We start from the raw sequence: 12,385 nt of genomic DNA, 5'->3' as shown, positions 1-12,385 counted from the left end.
CCTCCCAGGAACCCGGTAGCAGGGCGGCCGCAGCGTCTCGCGCCACCCAACCGTCCGCCGGCCGGCGGCCGTCGCTAAGTGGCCTGCGGGGGACGTGCCCCCACTGTGGGGCGGGCGCCCAGCCTGGTGTCTTCTCTGAGGCCCCGTGGCTGCTTTTCCCCCCCGCAAGGGGAGAGCCGCGGAGGTGGGGACCGCCTCCTCGTGGGGACGTACACCCAGCTCTCCACGTCGGATTCCGGGGCTCTCTGTCCTGCCAGAAGGCCCAGCTGGCCTGCGGGTCCTTAGAGTGGCAAAAACATCCGAAAACTGAGATTGAGGGTCCGGTGGTTGTCTGCACTTTTGTGCTGGGCACCCCAGGGAGGCCCGGGGGCTGGCTGGACAACGCGGTCTGCTGGGCAGGGGGGGGGTTTGGAGGAGCAACTGATGCCCTTTGCACTTTGGGTAGCAAGTGTCTGAGGTGTCTCTGAGCCCTGCGCCATGTCGGGGGGGGGTGGGAGGTCGGGGGGGTGGAGGAGCAGGAGGAGGAGGAGGAGGAGGTGGGAAGGGCCGTGGCCTGCAGTCGTGTTCCCGGGGTGGCTTCTTCCACAGGCTGCTTGGCCTGGGCTCCCTGCACCTGGGCCTTTGGAGGACTGGCCCTGTGCTTGCCAACGCTTCCCCTGCAGGGACCCAGAGCTGGGAGGTTGCATCTCTCAGCCCTGGGTCGGGCAGAGCCCCAGCGGGCCATGCCCACAACCTCTCTCAGCACGGGTCTCCCAGAAGGCTCCTTTGGGACCAGGATTCTCTTGCGGGTGACTCTTTAAGGTCTGGCCCCTGGATGGAGGGGCACCAGGAGTAGAGGAGCAGGAAGGGGAAGGGGGTGGCCATGCGAGGGGACACTTTCAGGCCAAGTCCCAGCTTCAGCCTGATCCTCCTGGGAACCCCGGGGTGTACGTCACACCTCCTGGTTGTCCCGCTCTGAGACAAGGAGCCGGGCTTCGCATTCCCCCAGCAGCCAGTCGTGGGCTGAGGACACCTGGGGCGTTGGGAACTCCCTGGCTTCTCCTTGGCTTAACATCTGGAGCTGCTTGTGAATCGTGCCGCCACACACACCCGAGTGCAGGTGTCTTCTGCACAGACTGCGGGCCTCGCTCTTCTGAATGCCGCTAGCTCGCCACCCACCCACGGGTGAACCTGGTCAGGGTACTTTCTCTCGGGGGCAGACTCTGATCCTGGCGGGCTACCGGTGTTTCTGTTTGCTCCTTTCTTTCTTCCATTTCGGGAAAGGCTTCCTTACTGGGTGTGGAAATCTCCTATGCCTTTCCTCGCCTATTCTGTCAGCTTTAAAATTCTTTCAGTTGCCACCCTCACAGATGGATTAGGAAACTCTTTCCGGTGCACTCATTAGTGAAATGACCTCAATGAAGCTGGAATCCAATATCTAATCGCCGATTTTTAGCGAGTCCACACGCCAGGGTGGTCGGGGTCCAATGCAGCCCCGGCCAGGCCCAGGCCCCTTGGACCGGGCCACAGGAGGACACAGAGGAGGGTCCCGGCCCCCACGGTCGCGTTGCCGGCAGTTCTCCAAGGGCTTGGGCGTTTTCCAGAGGTAGGAGATGGAGGGGACTGATTTCTTCAGCGCCCCACAAACCACGCCACCCCACCCATGGGACACATCCCTAGAGAGAGAGAGAGAGACGCCCCATACACTCGCTCCCCTCCCCCATGCGCTGTGCCCCAGCCCGGGCCCGGGGGAATAGGCGGCAGCCCACCCACAGGGTGGGGGGCGCAGCTGAAAGGGGTTGTCGGGGAGGGCGGCCCCTGCCTGGGGTCAAAGGGCGGGCGACCCGCGCGTGCGCAATCGGCGGCGGCGGCGGCGTCGGCGGCGGCCACGAGCTGGGGGTGGGCCAGGCGAGGAGAGGAGGGGGGCTGGAAGGTCTCCACCTTGGCGAGTCCAGCTGTGGAGGCGCATCTTGTGTGAGTGTGAGTGAGTGAGTGTGAGTGTGAGTGTGTGTGTGTGTGTGTGTGTGTGTGTGTGTATAGAGAGACAGCCCCCCACCCCGGCCCGCCGCTCCCTGCCCGCCCCGCCCCGCCTGTCAACCCCGTCCCTCGGTGCCCCCCGGACCCGGCCGGTGAACTCAACAGGCCCGGCCCGGTGCGGGTCAGCGCTGGCGCGGGGCCTGGGGCGGGAGGAGGCGGCGGGGAAGCGCAGAGAGGCTCGGCTTCTTGAGCGGGGCAGGGGCGCCCTCCGCCGTCTAGGGCCACACCACCCTGAACGCGCCCGATCTCGTCTGGTCTCGGAAGCTAAGCAGGGTCGGGCCTGGTTAGTACTTGGATGGGAGACCGCCTGGGAATACCGGGTGCCGTAGGCTTCTTCTTTTTTTTTTTTTTGTTTTGCCTCTTGTTCTGTCCCCTCTCTGGGAGCGAGGCGGCGGCCCGGGGCGGGGGTCACCCCCACCCTCAGCGCCCGCCGCGGTGCCTGGCGCCCCAGCCCGCACCGTGGGGCCTCCTCTTGTCCCAAGCCGCGACACCGCCGTCACGCGGCAGCATGCGTGGCTTCTGGACTGTCAGGTCTCAGACCAAAGGTCTGCTCTGTGGGAACCGACACGCTGGAGGAAACCTTGAGAGTCTGAGAGGGGAGGGAGTTCCAGAAGAAGGCCAAGATGTCATTTTGAGGGAGTATGTGACCAGAACTCGTCCCGTTGCTTTTGGGGTTCTATGGGCTACACGTAGGAATCTTTGGTGGTGGCACCTGATGTTGGGGGATCCGGAGTCACACCCAGACCTGCTCCACAGGCCTCCTTTTACTTTTCTCTTCGGATTCATTATGTTTAAAAAGTGTCTCTTATCTCTAGGATTGCATTTTCTTTTCTCTCTCTTTTCAAGCAGATGATGGGAGTCCAAGTATTCAGGTGACATGTGTTGCCCGTGCCCCCCTCCCCCCTGTGTTCTTATTCATTTACCTCTGATGTTGTTCCAGCGTATTGTGGGGGTACCAATGTTAAGGTCGGGTACGTTGCCCTCTCCCAGCCTCCCCCCTCGGGTCAGAGCCTCAAGCGCGCCCATCCCCCAGTCGGTGCGCACCCACCCCATTCCTAATGGAGGTGTATGCCCATCCCCTCCCCCCACCCGCCCGACACCCACCCGATGAAGGTGATTCCTCTGTGTCCACTTAGGTGTCCATCGGTTCGTACCCATTTGCTGGTGAGCGCGAGCACGTGGTGCTCGTGTGTCCATTCTTGGGCTACCTGGCTTACTGGAACGGGTTCCAGCTCTGGCCAGGAGAACCACGAGAGGTGCCCTCTCACCGCTGCTCCTCCTAGCCGAATAGCACTCCGTGGTGTCCACGCGCCACATTTCATTTACGCACTCGTGGGTCGATGGGCACTCGGGTCGCTTCCAGGTCTTTGCGATTGTGACTTGTGCCCTGACTCTAACCCTAACCCTTACCCAGCCCGTCTCCTCCTCGGCCCCTGCCTGACTGACTCCTTCCCGCCCGGCCTGTCACCTGTCACCGTCCTCTGCCCCTGCCTGACACGCTCCTCCCCGCCCGGGCCGTCACCGTCCTCGGCCCCTGCCTGACGGGGCTCCTCCGTCGCCTGGGCCTTCCAAGGGCTTGGTGTGGACGCTGGTTCCAGGACGCCCTCCCAGGAACCCGGTAGCAGGGCGGCCGCAGCGTCTCGCGCCACCCAACCGTCCGCCGGCCGGCGGCCGTCGCTAAGTGGCCTGCGGGGGACGTGCCCCCACTGTGGGGCGGGCGCCCAGCCTGGTGTCTTCTCTGAGGCCCCGTGGCTGCTTTTCCCCCCCGCAAGGGGAGAGCCGCGGAGGTGGGGACCGCCTCCTCGTGGGGACGTACACCCAGCTCTCCACGTCGGATTCCGGGGCTCTCTGTCCTGCCAGAAGGCCCAGCTGGCCTGCGGGTCCTTAGAGTGGCAAAAACATCCGAAAACTGAGATTGAGGGTCCGGTGGTTGTCTGCACTTTTGTGCTGGGCACCCCAGGGAGGCCCGGGGGCTGGCTGGACAACGCGGTCTGCTGGGCAGGGGGGGGGTTTGGAGGAGCAACTGATGCCCTTTGCACTTTGGGTAGCAAGTGTCTGAGGTGTCTCTGAGCCCTGCGCCATGTCGGGGGGGGGTGGGAGGTCGGGGGGGTGGAGGAGCAGGAGGAGGAGGAGGAGGAGGTGGGAAGGGCCGTGGCCTGCAGTCGTGTTCCCGGGGTGGCTTCTTCCACAGGCTGCTTGGCCTGGGCTCCCTGCACCTGGGCCTTTGGAGGACTGGCCCTGTGCTTGCCAACGCTTCCCCTGCAGGGACCCAGAGCTGGGAGGTTGCATCTCTCAGCCCTGGGTCGGGCAGAGCCCCAGCGGGCCATGCCCACAACCTCTCTCAGCACGGGTCCCCCAGAAGGCTCCTTTGGGACCAGGATTCTCTTGCGGGTGACTCTTTAAGGTCTGGCCCCTGGATGGAGGGGCACCAGGAGTAGAGGAGCAGGAAGGGGAAGGGGGTGGCCATGCGAGGGGACACTTTCAGGCCAAGTCCCAGCTTCAGCCTGATCCTCCTGGGAACCCCGGGGTGTACGTCACACCTCCTGGTTGTCCCGCTCTGAGACAAGGAGCCGGGCTTCGCATTCCCCCAGCAGCCAGTCGTGGGCTGAGGACACCTGGGGCGTTGGGAACTCCCTGGCTTCTCCTTGGCTTAACATCTGGAGCTGCTTGTGAATCGTGCCGCCACACACACCCGAGTGCAGGTGTCTTCTGCACAGACTGCGGGCCTCGCTCTTCTGAATGCCGCTAGCTCGCCACCCACCCACGGGTGAACCTGGTCAGGGTACTTTCTCTCGGGGGCAGACTCTGATCCTGGCGGGCTACCGGTGTTTCTGTTTGCTCCTTTCTTTCTTCCATTTCGGGAAAGGCTTCCTTACTGGGTGTGGAAATCTCCTATGCCTTTCCTCGCCTATTCTGTCAGCTTTAAAATTCTCTTTCAGTTGCCACCCTCACAGATGGATTAGGAAACTCTTTCCGGTGCACTCATTAGTGAAATGACCTCAATGAAGCTGGAATCCAATATCTAATCGCCGATTTTTAGCGAGTCCACACGCCAGGGTGGTCGGGGTCCAATGCAGCCCCGGCCAGGCCCAGGCCCCTTGGACCGGGCCACAGGAGGACACAGAGGAGGGTCCCGGCCCCCACGGTCGCGTTGCCGGCAGTTCTCCAAGGGCTTGGGCGTTTTCCAGAGGTAGGAGATGGAGGGGACTGATTTCTTCAGCGCCCCACAAACCACGCCACCCCACCCATGGGACACATCCCTAGAGAGAGAGAGAGAGACGCCCCATACACTCGCTCCCCTCCCCCATGCGCTGTGCCCCAGCCCGGGCCCGGGGGAATAGGCGGCAGCCCACCCACAGGGTGGGGGGCGCAGCTGAAAGGGGTTGTCGGGGAGGGCGGCCCCTGCCTGGGGTCAAAGGGCGGGCGACCCGCGCGTGCGCAATCGGCGGCGGCGGCGGCGTCGGCGGCGGCCACGAGCTGGGGGTGGGCCAGGCGAGGAGAGGAGGGGGGCTGGAAGGTCTCCACCTTGGCGAGTCCAGCTGTGGAGGCGCATCTTGTGTGAGTGTGAGTGAGTGAGTGTGAGTGTGAGTGTGTGTGTGTGTGTGTGTGTGTGTGTGTGTATAGAGAGACAGCCCCCCACCCCGGCCCGCCGCTCCCTGCCCGCCCCGCCCCGCCTGTCAACCCCGTCCCTCGGAGCCCCCCGGACCCGGCCGGTGAACTCAACAGGCCCGGCCCGGTGCGGGTCAGCGCTGGCGCGGGGCCTGGGGCGGGAGGAGGCGGCGGGGAAGCGCAGAGAGGCTCGGCTTCTTGAGCGGGGCAGGGGCGCCCTCCGCCGTCTAGGGCCACACCACCCTGAACGCGCCCGATCTCGTCTGGTCTCGGAAGCTAAGCAGGGTCGGGCCTGGTTAGTACTTGGATGGGAGACCGCCTGGGAATACCGGGTGCCGTAGGCTTCTTCTTTTTTTTTTTTTTGTTTTGCCTCTTGTTCTGTCCCCTCTCTGGGAGCGAGGCGGCGGCCCGGGGCGGGGGTCACCCCCACCCTCAGCGCCCGCCGCGGTGCCTGGCGCCCCAGCCCGCACCGTGGGGCCTCCTCTTGTCCCAAGCCGCGACACCGCCGTCACGCGGCAGCATGCGTGGCTTCTGGACTGTCAGGTCTCAGACCAAAGGTCTGCTCTGTGGGAACCGACACGCTGGAGGAAACCTTGAGAGTCTGAGAGGGGAGGGAGTTCCAGAAGAAGGCCAGGATGTCATTTTGAGGGAGTATGTGACCAGAACTCGTCCCGTTGCTTTTGGGGTTCTATGGGCTACACGTAGGAATCTTTGGTGGTGGCACCTGATGTTGGGGGATCCGGAGTCACACCCAGACCTGCTCCACAGGCCTCCTTTTACTTTTCTCTTCGGATTCATTATGTTTAAAAAGTGTCTCTTATCTCTAGGATTGCATTTTCTTTTCTCTCTCTTTTCAAGCAGATGATGGGAGTCCAAGTATTAAGGTGACATGTGTTGCCCGTGCCCCCCTCCCCCCTGTGTTCTTATTCATTTACCTCTGATGTTGTTCCAGCGTATTGTGGGGGTACCAATGTTAAGGTCGGGTACGTTGCCCTCTCCCAGCCTCCCCCCTCGGGTCAGAGCCTCAAGCGCGCCCATCCCCCAGTCGGTGCGCACCCACCCCATTCCTAATGGAGGTGTATGCCCATCCCCTCCCCCCACCCGCCCGACACCCACCCGATGAAGGTGATTCCTCTGTGTCCACTTAGGTGTCCATCGGTTCGTACCCATTTGCTGGTGAGCGCGAGCACGTGGTGCTCGTGTGTCCATTCTTGGGCTACCTGGCTTACTGGAACGGGTTCCAGCTCTGGCCAGGAGAACCACGAGAGGTGCCCTCTCACCGCTGCTCCTCCTAGCCGAATAGCACTCCGTGGTGTCCACGCGCCACATTTCATTTACGCACTCGTGGGTCGATGGGCACTCGGGTCGCTTCCAGGTCTTTGCGATTGTGACTTGTGCCCTGACTCTAACCCTAACCCTTACCCAGCCCGTCTCCTCCTCGGCCCCTGCCTGACTGACTCCTTCCCGCCCGGCCTGTCACCTGTCACCGTCCTCTGCCCCTGCCTGACACGCTCCTCCCCGCCCGGGCCGTCACCGTCCTCGGCCCCTGCCTGACGGGGCTCCTCCGTCGCCTGGGCCTTCCAAGGGCTTGGTGTGGACGCTGGTTCCAGGACGCCCTCCCAGGAACCCGGTAGCAGGGCGGCCGCAGCGTCTCGCGCCACCCAACCGTCCGCCGGCCGGCGGCCGTCGCTAAGTGGCCTGCGGGGGACGTGCCCCCACTGTGGGGCGGGCGCCCAGCCTGGTGTCTTCTCTGAGGCCCCGTGGCTGCTTTTCCCCCCCGCAAGGGGAGAGCCGCGGAGGTGGGGACCGCCTCCTCGTGGGGACGTACACCCAGCTCTCCACGTCGGATTCCGGGGCTCTCTGTCCTGCCAGAAGGCCCAGCTGGCCTGCGGGTCCTTAGAGTGGCAAAAACATCCGAAAACTGAGATTGAGGGTCCGGTGGTTGTCTGCACTTTTGTGCTGGGCACCCCAGGGAGGCCCGGGGGCTGGCTGGACAACGCGGTCTGCTGGGCAGGGGGGGGGTTTGGAGGAGCAACTGATGCCCTTTGCACTTTGGGTAGCAAGTGTCTGAGGTGTCTCTGAGCCCTGCGCCATGTCGGGGGGGGGTGGGAGGTCGGGGGGGTGGAGGAGCAGGAGGAGGAGGAGGAGGAGGTGGGAAGGGCCGTGGCCTGCAGTCGTGTTCCCGGGGTGGCTTCTTCCACAGGCTGCTTGGCCTGGGCTCCCTGCACCTGGGCCTTTGGAGGACTGGCCCTGTGCTTGCCAACGCTTCCCCTGCAGGGACCCAGAGCTGGGAGGTTGCATCTCTCAGCCCTGGGTCGGGCAGAGCCCCAGCGGGCCATGCCCACAACCTCTCTCAGCACGGGTCCCCCAGAAGGCTCCTTTGGGACCAGGATTCTCTTGCGGGTGACTCTTTAAGGTCTGGCCCCTGGATGGAGGGGCACCAGGAGTAGAGGAGCAGGAAGGGGAAGGGGGTGGCCATGCGAGGGGACACTTTCAGGCCAAGTCCCAGCTTCAGCCTGATCCTCCTGGGAACCCCGGGGTGTACGTCACACCTCCTGGTTGTCCCGCTCTGAGACAAGGAGCCGGGCTTCGCATTCCCCCAGCAGCCAGTCGTGGGCTGAGGACACCTGGGGCGTTGGGAACTCCCTGGCTTCTCCTTGGCTTAACATCTGGAGCTGCTTGTGAATCGTGCCGCCACACACACCCGAGTGCAGGTGTCTTCTGCACAGACTGCGGGCCTCGCTCTTCTGAATGCCGCTAGCTCGCCACCCACCCACGGGTGAACCTGGTCAGGGTACTTTCTCTCGGGGGCAGACTCTGATCCTGGCGGGCTACCGGTGTTTCTGTTTGCTCCTTTCTTTCTTCCATTTCGGGAAAGGCTTCCTTACTGGGTGTGGAAATCTCCTATGCCTTTCCTCGCCTATTCTGTCAGCTTTAAAATTCTCTTTCAGTTGCCACCCTCACAGATGGATTAGGAAACTCTTTCCGGTGCACTCATTAGTGAAATGACCTCAATGAAGCTGGAATCCAATATCTAATCGCCGATTTTTAGCGAGTCCACACGCCAGGGTGGTCGGGGTCCAATGCAGCCCCGGCCAGGCCCAGGCCCCTTGGACCGGGCCACAGGAGGACACAGAGGAGGGTCCCGGCCCCCACGGTCGCGTTGCCGGCAGTTCTCCAAGGGCTTGGGCGTTTTCCAGAGGTAGGAGATGGAGGGGACTGATTTCTTCAGCGCCCCACAAACCACGCCACCCCACCCATGGGACACATCCCTAGAGAGAGAGAGAGAGACGCCCCATACACTCGCTCCCCTCCCCCATGCGCTGTGCCCCAGCCCGGGCCCGGGGGAATAGGCGGCAGCCCACCCACAGGGTGGGGGGCGCAGCTGAAAGGGGTTGTCGGGGAGGGCGGCCCCTGCCTGGGGTCAAAGGGCGGGCGACCCGCGCGTGCGCAATCGGCGGCGGCGGCGGCGTCGGCGGCGGCCACGAGCTGGGGGTGGGCCAGGCGAGGAGAGGAGGGGGGCTGGAAGGTCTCCACCTTGGCGAGTCCAGCTGTGGAGGCGCATCTTGTGTGAGTGTGAGTGAGTGAGTGTGAGTGTGAGTGTGTGTGTGTGTGTGTGTGTGTGTGTGTGTATAGAGAGACAGCCCCCCACCCCGGCCCGCCGCTCCCTGCCCGCCCCGCCCCGCCTGTCAACCCCGTCCCTCGGAGCCCCCCGGACCCGGCCGGTGAACTCAACAGGCCCGGCCCGGTGCGGGTCAGCGCTGGCGCGGGGCCTGGGGCGGGAGGAGGCGGCGGGGAAGCGCAGAGAGGCTCGGCTTCTTGAGCGGGGCAGGGGCGCCCTCCGCCGTCTAGGGCCACACCACCCTGAACGCGCCCGATCTCGTCTGGTCTCGGAAGCTAAGCAGGGTCGGGCCTGGTTAGTACTTGGATGGGAGACCGCCTGGGAATACCGGGTGCCGTAGGCTTCTTCTTTTTTTTTTTTTTGTTTTGCCTCTTGTTCTGTCCCCTCTCTGGGAGCGAGGCGGCGGCCCGGGGCGGGGGTCACCCCCACCCTCAGCGCCCGCCGCGGTGCCTGGCGCCCCAGCCCGCACCGTGGGGCCTCCTCTTGTCCCAAGCCGCGACACCGCCGTCACGCGGCAGCATGCGTGGCTTCTGGACTGTCAGGTCTCAGACCAAAGGTCTGCTCTGTGGGAACCGACACGCTGGAGGAAACCTTGAGAGTCTGAGAGGGGAGGGAGTTCCAGAAGAAGGCCAGGATGTCATTTTGAGGGAGTATGTGACCAGAACTCGTCCCGTTGCTTTTGGGGTTCTATGGGCTACACGTAGGAATCTTTGGTGGTGGCACCTGATGTTGGGGGATCCGGAGTCACACCCAGACCTGCTCCACAGGCCTCCTTTTACTTTTCTCTTCGGATTCATTATGTTTAAAAAGTGTCTCTTATCTCTAGGATTGCATTTTCTTTTCTCTCTCTTTTCAAGCAGATGATGGGAGTCCAAGTATTCAGGTGACATGTGTTGCCCGTGCCCCCCTCCCCCCTGTGTTCTTATTCATTTACCTCTGATGTTGTTCCAGCGTATTGTGGGGGTACCAATGTTAAGGTCGGGTACGTTGCCCTCTCCCAGCCTCCCCCCTCGGGTCAGAGCCTCAAGCGCGCCCATCCCCCAGTCGGTGCGCACCCACCCCATTCCTAATGGAGGTGTATGCCCATCCCCTCCCCCCACCCGCCCGACACCCACCCGATGAAGGTGATTCCTCTGTGTCCACTTAGGTGTCCATCGGTTCGTACCCATTTGCTGGTGAGCGCGAGCACGTGGTGCTCGTGTGTCCATTCTTGGGCTACCTGGCTTACTGGAACGGGTTCCAGCTCTGGCCAGGAGAACCACGAGAGGTGCCCTCTCACCGCTGCTCCTCCTAGCCGAATAGCACTCCGTGGTGTCCACGCGCCACATTTCATTTACGCACTCGTGGGTCGATGGGCACTCGGGTCGCTTCCAGGTCTTTGCGATTGTGACTTGTGCCCTGACTCTAACCCTAACCCTTACCCAGCCCGTCTCCTCCTCGGCCCCTGCCTGACTGACTCCTTCCCGCCCGGCCTGTCACCTGTCACCGTCCTCTGCCCCTGCCTGACACGCTCCTCCCCGCCCGGGCCGTCACCGTCCTCGGCCCCTGCCTGACGGGGCTCCTCCGTCGCCTGGGCCTTCCAAGGGCTTGGTGTGGACGCTGGTTCCAGGACGCCCTCCCAGGAACCCGGTAGCAGGGCGGCCGCAGCGTCTCGCGCCACCCAACCGTCCGCCGGCCGGCGGCCGTCGCTAAGTGGCCTGCGGGGGACGTGCCCCCACTGTGGGGCGGGCGCCCAGCCTGGTGTCTTCTCTGAGGCCCCGTGGCTGCTTTTCCCCCCCGCAAGGGGAGAGCCGCGGAGGTGGGGACCGCCTCCTCGTGGGGACGTACACCCAGCTCTCCACGTCGGATTCCGGGGCTCTCTGTCCTGCCAGAAGGCCCAGCTGGCCTGCGGGTCCTTAGAGTGGCAAAAACATCCGAAAACTGAGATTGAGGGTCCGGTGGTTGTCTGCACTTTTGTGCTGGGCACCCCAGGGAGGCCCGGGGGCTGGCTGGACAACGTGGTCTGCTGGGCAGGGGGGGGGTTTGGAGGAGCAACTGATGCCCTTTGCACTTTGGGTAGCAAGTGTCTGAGGTGTCTCTGAGCCCTGCGCCATGTCGGGGGGGGGTGGGAGGTCGGGGGGGTGGAGGAGCAGGAGGAGGAGGAGGAGGAGGTGGGAAGGGCCGTGGCCTGCAGTCGTGTTCCCGGGGTGGCTTCTTCCACAGGCTGCTTGGCCTGGGCTCCCTGCACCTGGGCCTTTGGAGGACTGGCCCTGTGCTTGCCAACGCTTCCCCTGCAGGGACCCAGAGCTGGGAGGTTGCATCTCTCAGCCCTGGGTCGGGCAGAGCCCCAGCGGGCCATGCCCACAACCTCTCTCAGCACGGGTCCCCCAGAAGGCTCCTTTGGGACCAGGATTCTCTTGCGGGTGACTCTTTAAGGTCTGGCCCCTGGATGGAGGGGCACCAGGAGTAGAGGAGCAGGAAGGGGAAGGGGGTGGCCATGCGAGGGGACACTTTCAGGCCAAGTCCCAGCTTCAGCCTGATCCTCCTGGGAACCCCGGGGTGTACGTCACACCTCCTGGTTGTCCCGCTCTGAGACAAGGAGCCGGGCTTCGCATTCCCCCAGCAGCCAGTCGTGGGCTGAGGACACCTGGGGCGTTGGGAACTCCCTGGCTTCTCCTTGGCTTAACATCTGGAGCTGCTTGTGAATCGTGCCGCCACACACACCCGAGTGCAGGTGTCTTCTGCACAGACTGCGGGCCTCGCTCTTCTGAATGCCGCTAGCTCGCCACCCACCCACGGGTGAACCTGGTCAGGGTACTTTCTCTCGGGGGCAGACTCTGATCCTGGCGGGCTACCGGTGTTTCTGTTTGCTCCTTTCTTTCTTCCATTTCGGGAAAGGCTTCCTTACTGGGTGTGGAAATCTCCTATGCCTTTCCTCGCCTATTCTGTCAGCTTTAAAATTCTCTTTCAGTTGCCACCCTCACAGATGGATTAGGAAACTCTTTCCGGTGCACTCATTAGTGAAATGACCTCAATGAAGCTGGAATCCAATATCTAATCGCCGATTTTTAGCGAGTCCACACGCCAGGGTGGTCGGGGTCCAATGCAGCCCCGGCCAGGCCCAGGCCCCTTGGACCGGGCCACAGGAGGACACAGAGG

At 63.5% G+C, this 12,385-nt stretch overlaps 3 non-coding genes across 3 annotated transcripts; all 3 read left to right on the top strand.

Annotated features, from left to right (window-relative positions):
- The first annotated feature begins 2,229 nt into the window (after nucleotides 1-2,229).
- Nucleotides 2,230-2,348, top strand: LOC142864410 (5S ribosomal RNA). The gene has a single exon (XR_012914968.1). It is a non-coding gene; the product is annotated as a 5S ribosomal RNA (ribosomal RNA).
- Nucleotides 2,349-5,850: 3,502 nt separating this feature from the next.
- LOC142864399 (5S ribosomal RNA) lies at nucleotides 5,851-5,969 on the top strand. The gene has a single exon (XR_012914957.1). It is a non-coding gene; the product is annotated as a 5S ribosomal RNA (ribosomal RNA).
- A 3,502-nt stretch (nucleotides 5,970-9,471) lies between these two features.
- Nucleotides 9,472-9,590, top strand: LOC142864388 (5S ribosomal RNA). Its single transcript, XR_012914946.1, has one exon. It is a non-coding gene; the product is annotated as a 5S ribosomal RNA (ribosomal RNA).
- Nucleotides 9,591-12,385: the final 2,795 nt, after the last annotated feature.

The sequence above is a fragment of the Microcebus murinus genome, chromosome 25 (assembly GCF_040939455.1).
Source record: "Microcebus murinus isolate Inina chromosome 25, M.murinus_Inina_mat1.0, whole genome shotgun sequence".
NCBI lineage: Eukaryota > Metazoa > Chordata > Mammalia > Primates > Cheirogaleidae > Microcebus > Microcebus murinus.
This window is presented reverse-complemented; position numbering and strand designations above follow the sequence as displayed.